This window comes from Pelobates fuscus, chromosome 5, assembly GCF_036172605.1.
Source record: "Pelobates fuscus isolate aPelFus1 chromosome 5, aPelFus1.pri, whole genome shotgun sequence".
NCBI lineage: Eukaryota > Metazoa > Chordata > Amphibia > Anura > Pelobatidae > Pelobates > Pelobates fuscus.
The window spans coordinates 43,535,032-43,550,868 of NC_086321.1; the positions used below are offsets into that span (position 1 = coordinate 43,535,032).

General features: G+C 44.1%; 1 protein-coding gene across 2 annotated transcripts in view; it reads right to left on the reverse strand.

The window, feature by feature from the left end:
* The window catches only part of LOC134610670 (phospholipid-transporting ATPase ID-like), a 145,080-nt gene that overhangs the window by 109,836 nt on the left and 19,407 nt on the right, over positions 1-15,837 (reverse strand). Inside the window, exon 1 of one of the 2 annotated variants that reach the window (XM_063453757.1) lies at positions 13,428-13,630. The exons of the other annotated variant lie outside the window; for it this stretch is intronic. The gene's annotated coding sequence lies outside the window, so the exon portion shown is untranslated. Of the gene's footprint in view, positions 1-13,427; positions 13,631-15,837 lie in introns of those variants that run through there. 2 annotated transcript variants of the gene reach the window in all.

Consider the following 15,837-nt stretch of genomic DNA (forward strand, 5'->3'; position numbering starts at 1 on the left):
TATTACAAAATTAAAAACAATGTCCTAATATTAAATGGATACTATAGTGCCAGGAATACAAAGCTGGCACTATCGCTTCCCCTGCCTCACCCCTCCCTCCCGCCTCCGGCCGTGGTAAATAAAAGGGTTAAAAACACTTTATTTACTTACCTTTTTTCAGTGCCCACTAGAAGCGGCACTAATGCACATGTGCGGCGTATTAGTCCTCCCCATAGGAAAGCATCGAATAAATGCTTTCCTATGGGGAAAAATCTGACGCTGGATGTCCTCCGAAGACCAAAAGTCAGTTTCAATCCAGGATCCCTATAGTGGTTGTCTGGTAGAGAGCCACTGGAGGAAGACTTAGAGCTGCAATGTAAACATTGCAGTTTCTCTAGAACTGCAATGTTTAACATTGCAGCACTAAGTGCAAAAGGGACACCGCACCCAGGCCACTTCAATGAGCTGAAGTGGTCTGGGTGCCTATAATGTACCTTTAAACCATTTTAAAAGTTTATCCAAAAATATTAAATCATTTGAAAAACTTATTCAACAATATTAAATCGAGAGAGACTCTACACAACCACAATGCATTGCTGGTGATCCCAGCATGCGTGGCACATGTGGAACATTGTATTCCCTACCAGAAGCTGACAAACTTTACTCTTAACTGTTTAGAAACAAACATAAACTAATCCTGTGTAATATGTAAAGAGACCTCTTTCCGTGCTTTGGCCCACATTGCGCATATTCTTACATTGTTGGCAATGTAGAGCCATCACAAGAATAGCGCCATGAAGTGATAATGGAAAATATGTGGAGAAACATGGCTGCCAGAAAATGGCAGCACCAAGGACATCTTTAAAGGACCACTATAGGCACCCAGACCACTTCAGCTCAATGAAGTGGTCTGGGTGCCAGGCCCATCTAGGGTTAACCCTGCCTGCTGTAAACATAGCAGTTTCAGAGAAACTGCTATGTTTACCTGTGGGTTAATCCAGCCTCTAGTGGCTGTCCCATTGACAGCCGCTAGAGGCGCTTCCGCGCTTCTCACTGTGGCTTTCATAGGAAAGCATTGATAATGGTAAGATTTTAACCCCTTCCTCCCCCTAGATACCTATTAACACTATAGTGCCAGGAAAACAAGTTTGTTTTCCTGGCACAATAGTGGTTCCTTAATGCTGGTTATTTTGGGGTCAACATAAATGTACTTAATACGTTTTTTCTGCATTGTGTTTTTTTTTTTTTAAATTCTTTATTTTTGCGGGTTGTTAATAACAAAGCTTTTCAGTTGAAGTTAAAGAGACATTGAACAGACAATAACACGGTTTCAGGTTATAGTACAACAACATATGCATCATGTTAACCCCTTTTTTGTGAGTGTTTAGGAGTTTGTTTGCTAAATTCCCTCATGTCTGCGCCACAGCGCGTATTACTAGGACTGGAGGGTGCTTGGTAAGAGCGGGGTGCGCCCTGATTTCTGGAGGTATAGGGCTTTTAGAATAGTTGCCTAAGGCGCTTGTATGTAAGAGGTGTCGCTCAGCCTGAGGAGCGGTTAGTGACCTAAGGCGTGTGTCATGATAGCTGGTATAAAAGCAGGCTATATTAGGTCTGCCTCGGGGCGTGCTAGTAATGGTTTGCACCAGCATGGATGGGAGCTTCGTACGGCCCGTTGAATGTAGTAGGGGGGGATGCAATTTAGGCTAGGTGTCTGATTTTGCGCTTACGGAGCCAGTTGGAGTATATATACAAATTATAAAACACAAAGTAATGCAAACTTAAAATGAAATGGACATCACAGCAGTGTAACTATAGATACCGAGTGGTATAAACTAAACATAAAGGCGTAACCACAGAGTCCCAGTTGAGCAACTGCCGGCAACTTCAGGCAGGAGGTTCGGAGGTGTTCGGTTTAAGTCCCCTTGGTACAAAAGGTCTAATATCGGCCATATTCCAGGTTTGACTTTGCGCTGCTTGTGGAGCTGTATTCGGCACCCCGAGAGCTTCGAGGAAAGCCGGAGCGTCCGAGACTTGAAAGAGAGGGTGCTTCTTGCCTTCTTTCTCCGCTATCAGGCGATGGGGTCCCCACTTGTATGGTATGGAGTTGTCCCGGAGCTGCTGCGTGACTTGCTTAAAGGATCTCCGCCATGTAAGTGTGTGTCTGGAGTAATCCCTGAAGAATGCCAGGTGAGCCCCTTCAAAGGGGATTGTTGGAGAGCCTCTAGCCGCCCCCATGATCACCCCTCGGTCAGAGTCTCTCACAAATTTAAGTAAGACATCGCTCGGGGTGTCTTTTGGTGCTTTGCTGGCTTTGGGTAGGCGAAAGCAGGAGTCAATTCCCAGCTGTTTTACTTGTTTAGGCAAGAGGAGGGTGGCTATGAGCCGTCTGCAGTAATGTGGCAGCTCAGCCTCAGTGATATTCTCGGGGATTCCTCGGATTCTCAAATTGCGTGCTTTAGACCTGTCTTCTATGTCGGCTACTTGTGCCGTTAGTAAGGTACATTGCTGCTGCAGGGAATGCAAGGCAGTATCTGCGGCCATTTGTGTTGTTCCAATGTTTTGGACATTTGTTTCTACCGTGTTTACTTTGCTTGTAAGTGTGGAGACCTCCCCTCGTACCTGCGCCATATCGGCCTGGAACATAGCTTGAATGTCCTTCATCAGGTGCTTTATGTCGGCTTTTGTGGCCGGGGCAGTGTCCCCCAGATCCATGTGTGCCGTGGGCTTCGTCCGAGCCGGAGCAGGTGAGTCGCTTATCAGGCCGTCGTCGTCCGACGAGGGAGAGGAGTAGGCCTCAGCTCGCGCCATCTTGGGGATGTCAGGCCGCATGGCCGTGCGCATGAAAGTCCCAATATCCTGGGAGCCCGGGCCGGGGTCCGCTCGAGACTTCTTAGTTTTCTTCCCCATGCTTTAAGGCTCCTGTGGAGCTGTGTAGAGTCGGACAATGTGCCGTTTTAGTGTCCGAATTCGGTCAATTGCGGGTTAAGCCGACGGAGCTGTGGTAGTGTGCGTCTTGCTGGCTCTGGCGCTGGCTCCGCCCCCCTTCTGCATTGTTTTTAAACGAAGAAACACACATTTATGAACAAATCAACTCTTCGAGTCAGTATTAAAGGATTTTTGTGATCAACACCTTCATTTGGTTTCTTTATTTAGTCATAATTGTCACCTTGGAGTTGTTGACAGACTTGATAAGCCAATAAATGGTATTGATGCATTTACCTGAGTTGGATGGGAAGCAAGTTGTCCACCTCAAGGATACTTCAAGCAAAAATTCAGAGATCTACATCCCATATTATTATTATTAGTAATTTATTATTTATCACATTCCGTAATTTATTATTTATCATATTCCGTAGCGCTGTACAATGGGTGGACTAACAGACATGTAATTTTAAACAGACAATTGGATGTACAGGAACAGAGAGGTGGAGGGCCATGCTCAATGAGCTTACATTCTAGGGGGAGTGGGGTATAGTGACACAAAGGGTAAAAGTAGGGGTACGAAGTAGGTTGTTAAAAAAAATATTCATTGAGGGCTTAGTAGGTAATTACTAAATCATACCTATGTGCGTTCACACACATAACACCAATCCACGCCACAGATTTACATTGTATGCCAAGTTGTGCCTAAGCAGCCTTGAATGTAAGTTTAATTACAAATGAAAATTTTTTAAAGATGGAGAAAAAAACTAAAATATTCTGCAGAACAAAACGAAACTAACTTTTCCTATTGTGCAAGAATCTCAGTAGTGAAAGCTGCTCTTAAAATATTTTCATTTGTAACGCAGGGTGTCCTAACACACACTAAGCCATTCCACAAGATGATCAGTTACATACAGACAGTAACAGGCAGAGTAGCAGGGATCTGGTTAATAGTTCAGAATTCTTTACTTTAGTATTTACGTTCCAGAATAAACTCTACTTTAAAAGCGCGCCCACTCAAATAATATATATATACGTTTATATGGTTTTGTGAATTTGGGAAGTTGCCGTTCAGGAAACAGAAGAAAGAAACCAGCTGGTGCAAATTGTTATAAGCTGTTCCTGTTTAATAGATAGTTTTAAGATAACCACCCACAGCTCCCAACGTGACTCCTGTAAAAATTCCAGCAGACGCTGAGGACTGACGCTGTAATGGGCTTCCAGAAACCACGCCCAGAATTGGAAAATGTCCTGTCAGTAACCTGACCCAGTGATTGGCATATCTTGTGCTCATCAGTACCCGAGAGGTTAAATAGTTCAACCTTCTGCCATTTACATGGCATTTTATCTCTTGTGTAATCCCATACATATTATCTCTCTATTTCCTTTATTTATTTACAAAAAGAAGCCGTGTAAGCACTATAACCACTACAGTAGTGGTTATTGTGCTAGGAGGCTGCGGGTGCCCTACCCCCTGCCCACCGCCTATTATGCTAAAGTTTTCAATCTATTTTGGAAAGACAGAAGTTGTCCGAAGCACCTGTGGCCGTATTTGCGTCAATTCCACTGTATTCCTACATTTGGATGTCAGTAACAGGATAAGCCCACTAGGCGATGTTCTCTCAGCCTATCACTGCGGTCCAAATATGGATACAATTATATTGCTAATGCTAAACTGGCGTTTACATGTTAGTGATGTGGCGAGTAAGTGCCTGTGGGACAACCAGTTCTAGTCAGATTGGTGCTAGTGGTTATGGTGGTTAGACTGCCCCTTTAAATGGAAAGCTTTTTGCATTATTTTCTCTATCCTGAGCAAAGGGCCGTTCTCCAAATCCCCACATCAACCCACGTATATATTTAATAATATAGAGAATACATTACTAAAATATTTTATACAAGTCTTCTATTCACATTTACATTTTTCATCCACAGATTTCTGCACAATCCTTTACTTTATGCCTTTTCCCATATTTAAGACGTGTAGCTCAGCTCTCTGTCTATGAAGTAGAGAGAAAGAGTACGGACAAGGTTGATCCTGGTAGCCAAGCCACAAATAGGAGTCGCGGGCTGCGTGATTGACACTCGGCCTGATTTTACAACACTTACCTGCTATAATCCACTTACCTGCTATGAGAGTGGGCTCAGAATCCATGCACCCACACACCCTGGAATAATGCAAAGTACTCACAGACAACTGCTTATCCCATATACAGAACACATATTTATACGGTGACTCAGATATATAAAAAAAGCTGCTTTCATGTTGTAACATAGAGCTCACCGGAGTGCTATGTTCTAGACGCTGCATCAGTCCTTGTTAAAGGAACACTCTAAGAACCATAGCCAATACAGCTTATTGCAGTGGTTATGGTGAAAGGAGTGTTCGGTGCCACCCCTCTCGTTTTTGAGGCTGAGCAACAAATCGGGTCAAAATATTAGGGCATTTTCGGAAAGGTTTTCCCATTTTCAAGGTATACACCCTTTAGACATGCTTAGCAGGATCTATGATGTCACCTATTGGTTTTGCATTGGTCCGGAAGATCCTTAATGCCCTTTGGCTGTCATTGAGTAACAACAGTACTTACAAATGCAGGAATTATAGACAAATTCAAGGGGTAGAGTCTAGCGCTCCACCATATTTAAACTTCAGCAGATGCCCTGGATAAAAACCCCATTGCTCACAGCCTTGCATTGATGCCCAGATTTAGATAGATAATTAGGGAGTTAAGCTAGCACCTTATCAGAGCAGCAGGAAAGATGTTGGGTTTTGAGTGCTAGTAAACCCTTGAAAACAGCGTGATGAAAAAGGAGGGATGGCATCCAAAGACCCCATGCACCATAACCACTACATTGAGATGCTGGTTTAAGATTGATCCTTTAACAGGGAGTGGAAATCTTGGATTTATTTATTAAACTCAGAAACTGTGAATAATTGGCAAGGAATCTGCAACATGTAGAATGGAATAGACAAGCTAGAAAACCAGCTGCATTGACAATACAGCCGCACATTTGTAGCTTTTTTCCCAGCTCTCCACAATTCCACGTTTAGTGAATTAATTTTCCATGCACTATTATTACAATCTCCCCAGTACTGACTCTCAATGGCTCCAACATCTGTTCAACTCAAGTTGCTGCTAACAAGTACATCTCAAAGAGTAAACCATCATCCATGACCACTTCTGCTTTTTTAAGTGGTCATGGAGGAAGGGATCTGGATGTGCAGCGTTTCTGCTTGAAACACTTAACATCCTGAGTTATTTGGCAGTACGACGACCAAATGTCAATTCTGTGCAAAATTTAAGTCCATCGTCAGCACGCACTGCTTCCTGTCAACAGACGTAATCTGATTCTTGTGTCTCCCCTCTCTCATAGCAACTCTCCTCACACCCCCTCGCAAGCTCAGAGAGCGCACATGAACTCGGGAGCCATATAAATGCTCAAATCGAATGTTTCTCTATGAGAAAACTTTAATTGGACCTCACCGTGGCTGCTGTGACATCAGAAGGGGCTCTGCCTGGCGCTGGGTTTCAGGTGAGTTAAACTAACTTCATAACTTGTTTTAGCATTCGGGTAGGGGGGTAAAGAATAAGGCCCAATACGGCATTATTGATTTAAAAATTGAAGAAAGGTTAGCGTAACCATTTAATGGTAGCTGCAAACATATTTTGTATTTGGCCAGAAGGAAGAGCACTGAGTTCATTTTAACTTAACTTGTTTAAACTTTTGTGGGCTTTTTAAAGGTCCTTTATTTACCATAGTTTTGAGAAGAGAAATTGACCTCCCATGAATAATACACGCTTAGCAGTTTTACAAGTTACCGAAAATAAACATACACTGTATTTTTAGAGTAAAAGTTAGTATAATGCTTTGTACAACTAATGGAAATGAACTCCTGCACTTTTTACTTCAATTCAATTTTTTTTTTTTTTTATTTAATGCAACTTGTCTGGGGTGTAATACGGTGTTTAATTTAAAGCTTTTTGTCATCTGCTAGATGTAACCTCTACCATAATACAATGAACAATGGTGAAGATTCTCTGCCTAACATTTTGCTAATTTTACAATCACCAAGCGGCACTACAGCATACACAGGCTCTTAACTATTATACGGTTTGCAGCTGATACATGTGATAAATATGAACATTACAGATACGAGTTAGATTGCAGTTTTTGAGTGCATTAAAATGATGTTTCGACCACGCCATGGGGTCTTTATCAAGTCTGCAAGTTATAAATATGGCATTAGGTGTCCAGACCCAACACTTTACCCAGTCCTAACACTATAATGAATAGATGCTCAGGGCCCCTCAAGCATCATGTCAATAAATGCCTAGTTGCCCTATATGGCTAAAATATGATAACAAAATGCCATGGCAGGAAATGCCTAATCCCTGGTGTAATAAAATAAAATGCTATGGTGATCATTTTTTAACAGACACTGATTTGCTTGAAACTGCATGAGCACAACCAATAGCATTCCCCCAAAAATCCCTTAATTGCATTGCGGAGTTCGCCTAAGACGTAAGCTTATAGTGTACGTTCTGAAGTGTGCCAGGTCCTGCAGCTAAGGTAGGTCTAAAGATGGCCACCCAGGGTAGTGAAGACAAACTATGGGAGACAGCGGGAGGATGTGAATCACTCCGTTAAAGAAGCCTCTTGTGACTTGGCCTAAAAATAAGCATATAATGTAGACCGAGGTGTGCCAGGGCCGCTGGTTATGATAGTCCGGAAGACGGCGAATAAAATAAGAATCAATATAACTCCCATAACATCTTTACTAAAATACAAATAGACTACTATTACAAAGTCAAGTTTGAAAAGGTATCAGGTAATACAGAATTAGGGCCAGAAATTGGCAATTTCCATCTACCTAGCTTCTTCATAATATGTGGTGGTATATAATAACTTATGCTTCCAAGCTGCTGATGCGATCAATAGGTAGTGAATGGCCGTGATTAAGGATGTGGATTACGCCCCAGTTGTACTAACAATGTTCGTAGATTTTAAATTATGTTAATAGAGGTTATAGGGCCATTCCCGGCTGGTAACTGAGGGCTATCTCCAGGTTTGAATGCCAAGAATTATATCAATTCATCTAAAATTGAGACTGGCACAAAGGACCATCTGTCCGGTACTTTAATCAGCCTTACACTTAAAGGGACACTAAAGTCACCAGAAACACTGCAGCTTATAGGGATACTGTAGTGCAAGGAATACAAAGCTGTACTCCTGGCACTACCGATCCCTTTGCGTCCCCCTCCCTCTCGCCCCCTCCTATGCTGTAATTAAAGGGATATCGGCGCTGGGTCGAAGCTCCGCCCTCTCATTGAATCAATGCTTTCCTATGGGGAAAATCTGATGCTGGAGGTACTCATGCAGAGCAGTTACGGTTTCGGTTTCAGAAAAGCCCCCTGTGGCTGTCTGGTAGACAGCCACTAAGGGCAGACTTAATGCTGCAATGTAAACATTGCAGCACTAAGTGCAAAAGGGACACAGCACCCAGTACACTTCAATTAGCTGAAGTGGTCTGGGTGTCTACAGTGTCCCTTTAATGTAGTGGTTCTGGTGTCTATAGCATGTCCCTGCATCCTTAGCAATTTCTGGCTAGTTACACCTCTAGTGGCAGTCACTCAGACGCTAAGCATGGAGGCACTGAACGTTCCCCATAGAAATGCATTGATTCAAAGTGTCTCTATGAGGAGGTGCTGCTTGGTGCAGCACGGCGATTTCTAGCGCATGCTTTCTTATGGTAAAGCATTAGATTGAGACCATCAAAACTGACGATGTCAGCAAAAGATGCGGGAATGTGAGACCGGCAAGATGTGGGAGAAAAGGTGAATAAAATCTCCTTTAATCTCTGGAGACAGGGGTTATTCCAGCACAATAGTGTCAGAAATATATGTTTGTATTCCTCTAGTGTCAGGCGGGCGGACGGACCCAGAAGGAGCAGCCTCATGGGGTGTGATGGAGCGGAGGTTTGTGGGTAAGTATCAACAGGTCAATTTCCAGGGGTAGCGCGGGGTAGGTGTCAGACGCAGGGCAGTGCGTGCAGCAGGTTGTGGCGGGAAGCTTGCGCTCAGATTAAGTACCTGATTAGTTAGTTGCAGCGCGTGCCACCGGGTGACGGGAACCGCAGGGGTGTTATATTCAAAGTCTCCAAAATTCAATTCACCTCAGCCGGTGACAGAACAAAATCGGAGATTGGCTGTTGTAAGTATAAAGCCCTCACCTTTAGGAATATGTCCGGCACAATGGATTTTCTTTTGGAACAGCTGAAAAGGAAGGCGCTAAGCTGTGGTGACACTGAGTGGCTGCAAGCATGCCCGGAGTCAGCCCCTGGTACTTCAGGTGTGACCGAATTGGAAGAGGAAGGGGTGGAACTACAGGAGGAGCTGACAATGGAGGAGGGTGCTGGCTGTTACCCTCCTACAATTAAGGGGCCAGTACTGAAAGAAAAATTTGGTGAGAGCAGCGCTTGCAGGATGCGTTGAGGCAAGGATTACAAGATCCAGGGAGACTTTTTCACCATCTCTAATAAGACGTAAGAAGAGGCAGTGGAAACAGAGCAGAAACGCCAAAGAAATAGTCACAGCTAGTCCTAAAGTGACGCAGTCTGTGAGGGAGGTGGTTAGGGTAAAAGAAACGCGTAGAAAGCGTTAGGGTGTGAAGGCTCCCCTCTGGGCTTACATTTAAATAAATTAATAAAAGATGGGATATGGAAGGGGGAGTACGTTGATATCCTCTCGCTTTTACCTACAGTAAAAGCGTTTACTAAGCCGGATAGGGAGAAAAGGAATGAAGAGAAAAAACAATTTATACCCTGGTCACTTACTAATTGGCTTCAGGCCCTTTTTTCCCCATTTAGTCCAGTGTATTAGGTGAAAAATATCCTGAATTATGTTGAGGTTTATTTCAGCATGCAGAAACTATTTTGGGGGCGTATAAGAATTTTGGGGGGTTATGCATGCTTTTATTATGATGAACATTTCCATCAAAAGTTAGCGGTAATTTGAAATGGGGTGTGAAGGATGTAGGTTTTTGGGTGAGCATGAGGTTACCACAGAGACAGCCAGCTTATGTTAACAGACAGGTTGGTATGAATGTTTCACAAAAGAAAGGAGTTTGTTGGGCGTTTAATGAATCTCATTGTAAATGGTTGAGTAATTGTACCTGTTCGGGTGTGCACCCTAGTTTTCGTTGTTTCAAAAGAAGTCAGTCAAACAACACAGTTTCGAAAAGCGCAGAATCCAGTGAGGTCGTAAAAATTACTGCCAAAATGTATCCAAATTTGGCAAAAGCCAGGCTAATTAAGGAAGGATTTGAGAGCGGTTTTAAGTTGCCTGTTTATAGTTCGGTTCAATGTTGTTGGGTTGAGAATTTAAAATCAGTTTTAGAGGTGCCAGATATAACTTGGGAGAAGATTTTTAAAGAGTTAAAGTTGGGTAGAATAGAAGGCCCTTTTGACGCCCCTCCTTTTAAGCGTTTTCGGTTACCCCATTAGGCTTAGTCCCAAAGAAGAAGGTAGGCTAATATATCACCTGTCATATCCTAAAGGTGATTCGTTAAATGACATGATTGCTAAAGAGGAGAGATCAGAGTCTTATGCAACGTTTGATAAATCATTGAACCTGGTAAGGGGATGCGGAAAGGGAGCGTTGATGGCGAAGGGGGGGATATAGAATCTGCCTTTCAGTTGTTACCTATTCACCCGGAGTCATTTAACTCATTGGGTTTTTTTCAGAAGGTGACACACGAATTAGGTATCCCTTTGGCTGCAGATAAGACGATATTACTCACTTGGTATAATCATTGATTCATCTAGCAAGGAGTTTAGGTTGCTAGAAGAAAAAATATCAAAGATTAAGATGCTGATTCAACAGGTAATGGATTGTAAAAAAGTGACCTTAAAAGGTGCTACAGTCGTTTTTGGGTGTGTTGACATTTGCACCAAGGGTGATTCCGATGGGGAGAGCATTTTCTAGGAAGTTGGGCACGGAAATTGGAAAACATTAAGTCGCCCTTTGCACACATCAGCGTAACAAGGGAAGTGAAACAGGACCTGAAAGCGTGGAAGATGTTTTTTAGAAGATTTTAATGCAAGGTCGCTGTGGCAAAGGGAGTTCGCAGATTTTGACAGTCTGGAGCTGTTCACAGATGCAGCGGGGGCCATTGGTTTCGGTATATATTGGAATGGCCTGAGTCGTGGGCGCAAGGAGAGTTAACAAAAAATGTAACATTGTTGGAACGGTTTCCCATCGTAGCAGCCATATATCTTTGGGGGGAGGAGTGGAGAAAAGGGCGTTTGATTGCCACATGTGACAATTTAAGTGTAGTTATAGTGATCAATTCGTTGCAGTCTAAGTGTAAAAAGGTGATCAATTTGCTTAGGCATTTGGTTTTTAGGTGCATACCAGGTAAATTGAATAGACTGGCTGATGCTCTTTCACGATTGCAATTACAGGAGTTCCGGGAAATGGCACCTTGAGCGGAGGCGAAAGGAATACAGTTCTTGCCAGACCTTTGGGAATTGATTGGGGACAGTTAAGTGCCTTTTTAAGGAATTCAGTGGCCGCTTTTATTTGGATAGGTTATGTCAGGGCATGGACATTTAGCAAGGCGGGATTTCTTTCGAAAATTGTGTGATTGTAAGCCAATCAAACAGTATTTCATAATCCATCAGCTGTTGAAGGGTTATAGTAGAAAGTTTTGGGTTATGGATAATGGAAAGCCCATTACATTTTCAGTTTTAGCACAGTTATTCGAAGTTTTGAAAATAGTTTGTTATTCACCCTTTGAGCTAGTTTTATTTAGATGTTTGTTTACCATAGCCTTTTTCGCAGCGTTAGAAATTTTCTATTAATGCGACCAAGAGTGGAAGGCCAATTCTTTTTGCATGTTGATTCTAGCCCGCTAACTAATATCAATTTTTAAAACTTTTTTAGGGGTGCTTGGCAAAATTAGATTTAGGTAAAGAGCATTATTCATCACATTCATTCAGGAGGCGGCGAGGTGAGGTCTAAGTGATGGAATCATTCAAAAGCTGGGAAGATGGGATTCTAACAGATTCCAATTGTATGTCAGGCCTCATTTGTTATAAAAAAATTAATAAAAAGGGGGGCGTTTGTGATCAAGGAATGTCACGTGTAAGTGGTAATCAGTTCATAAAGATTGGTTTTCATGCAATGGGGGTATATATTAATATTTTTCTGTTAGGAAATAAGAAGCCGCCGTTTGCCGTTTGTGGCATGGGCCCAGAAGAGGGCACATGAGCGTACATATGAAGAGAATCTTGGTTTGAAGAGCACTTCAGTAAAAATATTTTGGAAAGGCACCGGTGGTGCCAAGTGGTCACAGTTATTGGCAATGTTGAAACAGTGTTTATCGCTTTTTCCTTATCCAGATTTAATTATAGTTCATTTAGGAGGTAACGACATTGGTTTTTATAGGAGCGATGCGATTCATTTGTCAGACATAGGATTAGGCATATTTCATTTGGGGATTCAGGCTACGGTGGAGATGGCCGTGGGCTTTGGTGGGCCACCAAGTTTGGTGGCCTTGGGATATAAGTCACCCTTCTGGGCATCACAGGAGGGTGGATTTGGTTTATTTGGTTGGAAAATATATATTTATGGCTCCTGGCTCTAAAGGGGCGAAGCCTGGAAATGGTTAATGATTTTTTAGTTTATTATGGATATTAAATCAGAATTGTGAAATCCCTAATAAAAGTAACGGCCATTCACTAAATGTTTTAATTTATAAGTAAATAAACAGTTTAAAGGAAGAAGTTGTGGTTTTATTTATATTGCGCATCATGTTCCTTTGATAATATCCACATTGGAATTCTGGGGAACATTTGAGAATATTTACCCAACTTTGCAAATCCAGGGTATATTAGGAGATTATTCACTAAAAAGTGAATTGCAGTGAACTGAAAACTAAATTGCAAACTGTTAGATAAAATGGCCAAAATGTGACTATAGTTGACCTGGAACACGTTGTCTCTGAACTTTTTGCCTAAATATGTCCATGAGGCTTTAAATTCATTACAGTTTACTTTTTTATTTTTATATATAAACCTCTAGTTAAGTATTTGTAGTTTGCAGTCGTTAGGCACATTTGGAATTAAAGTCACAATTTCCTGGCGAGTTCTTTACAAATCACAGTTTAGTGAATGGCTCTGCTATTACGATTCACAGGTAAACCGGTATTTAATTTGGGGTTATAATGGAGTAAAACTCCCAGACCCTCAGCCAGCCCGTGATATCATTGGATAATAACATATAACGTGCAATAATAACAGAAATATAAAGCACCAAACAGGGAGCCACTCACAGCTCGGGCAAGCAGGGGTTAATACTACAGCTCGCTTAATGAGGCTTCACCTCCCCCCCAACCCCCCCGGGCACACATTCCAGAGACATTAGCATTAACCCCTTCCCTGCCCGGAGGGACAGACACCCCGAGCCCTGTGTTACAGCACTGAGTGATCCATCTGGCACAGTGAGATAGTAAAAGGCTCAGCTCACCCTGTATAACGACCCTCTGTATAGTGCAGCTTGGCCATGGCAGTCCTCAGGGGAAGGCAGTGAGTGGCACTCGGTGAGTGCGATGTCTGGTTGCCTGGAGTGGAGGGTCCCAGAGCTGAGTTCACTCTGTTTCTTGCAGATAGTAAATACATGAATGGCTCCAGGTCCCCCCTCCCTCACACTGCAAACAGACCGAGGAAGTAGTAACTGCACAGCCCATCCCACTCACTCACTCAGTGTCCCCTTTACTTATTACACACACTGCACAGCCCATCCCACTCACTCACTCACACACTCAGTGTCCCCTCTCCTTATAACATTCACTGCACAGCCCATCCCACTCACTCACTCACTCAGTGTCCCCTCTCCTTATTACACACTGCACAGCCCATCCCACTCACTCACTCAGTGTCCCCTCTCCTTATTACACACTGCACAGCCCATCCCACTCACTCACTCACACACTCAGTGTGCCCTCTCCTTATAACATTCACTGCACAGCCGATCCCACTCACTCAGTGTCCCCTCTCCTTATTATACACTGCACAGCCCATCCCACTCACTCACTCACTCAGTGTCCCCTCTCCTTATTACACACTGCACAGCCCATCCCTCTCACTCACACACTCAGTGTCCCCTCTCCTTATTACACACTGCACAGCCCATCCCACTCACTCACACACTCAGTGTCCCCTCTCCTTATTACACACTGCACAGCCCATCCCACTCACTCACTCATTCAGTGCCCCTTCTCCTTATTACACACTGCACAGCCCATCCCACTCACTCACTCACTCACTCACTCACTCAGTGTCCCCTCTCCTAATTACACACTGCCCATCCCACTCACTCACTCACTCAGTGTCCCCTCTCCTTATTACACACTGCACAGCCAATACCACTCACTTAGTGTCCCTTCTCCTTATTACACACTGCACAGCCCATCCCACTCACTAACTCAGTGTCCCCTCTCATTACACACTGCACAGCCAATCCCACTCAGTGCCCCTTCTCCTTATTACATACTGCATTCCACTCAGTGTCCCCTCTGCTTATTACACACTGCACAGCCCATCCCGCTCAATGTCCCCTCTCCATATTACACACACTGCACAGCCCATCCCACTCAGTGCCCCCTTTCCTTAATACACACACACTGCACAGCCCATCCCACTCAGTGTCCCCTTTTTACACACACTGCACAGCCTATCCCAATCAGTGTCCCCTCTCCTTATTACACACTGCACAGCCCCTCCCACTCAGTGTCCCCTCTCCTTATTACACACTGCACAGCCCCTCCCACTCAGTGTCCCCTCTCCTTATTACACACTGCACAGTCCATCCCACTCAGTGTCCCCTCTCCTTATTACACACTGCACAGTCCATCCCACTCAGTGTCCCCTCTCCTTATTACACACACTGCACAGCCCATCCCACTCACTCGCTCAGTGTCCCCTCTCCTTATTACACACTGCACAGCCCATCCAACTCACTCACTCACACACTCAGTGTCCCCTCTCCTTATAACATTCACTGCACAGTCCATCCCACTCACTCACTCAGTATCCCCTCTCCCCTCTCCTTATTACACACTGCACAGCCCATCCCACTCACTCACACACTCAGTGTCCCCTCTCCTTATAACATTCACTGCACAGCCCATCCCACTCACTCACTCAGTGTCCCCTCTCCTTATTACACACTGCACAGCCCATCCCACTCACTCAATCAGTGTCCCCTCTCCTTATTACACAATGCACAGCCCACCCCACTCACTCAGTGTCCCCTCTCCTTATTACACACTGCACAGCCCATCCCACTCACTCAATCAGTGTCCCCTCTCCTTATTACACAATGCACAGCCCATCCCACTCACTCACTCAGTGTCCCCTCTCTTTATTACACACTGCACAGCCCATCCCACTCACTCACTCAGTGCCCCCTCTCCTTATAACATTCACTGCACAGCCCATCCCACTCACTCACTCACTCAGTGTCCCCTCTCCTAATTACACACTGCACAGCCCATCCCACTCACTCACTCAGTGCCCCCTCTCCTTATTACACACTGCACAGCCCATCCCACTCACACACTCAATGCCCCTTCTCCTTATTACACACTGCACAGCCCATCCCACTCACTCACTCAGTGTTCCCTCTCATTACACACTGCACAGCCCATCCCACTCACTCACTCAGTGTCCCCTCTCCTTATTACACACTGCACAGCCAATCCCACTCAGTGCCCCTTCTCCGTATTACATACTGCATTCCACTCAGTGTCCCCTCTGCTTATTACACACTGCAGAGCCCATCCCACTCACTATCCCCTCTCATTATTACACACTGCAAAGCCCATCCCGCTCAATGTCCCCTCTCCGTTTTACACACACTGCACAGCCCATCCCAA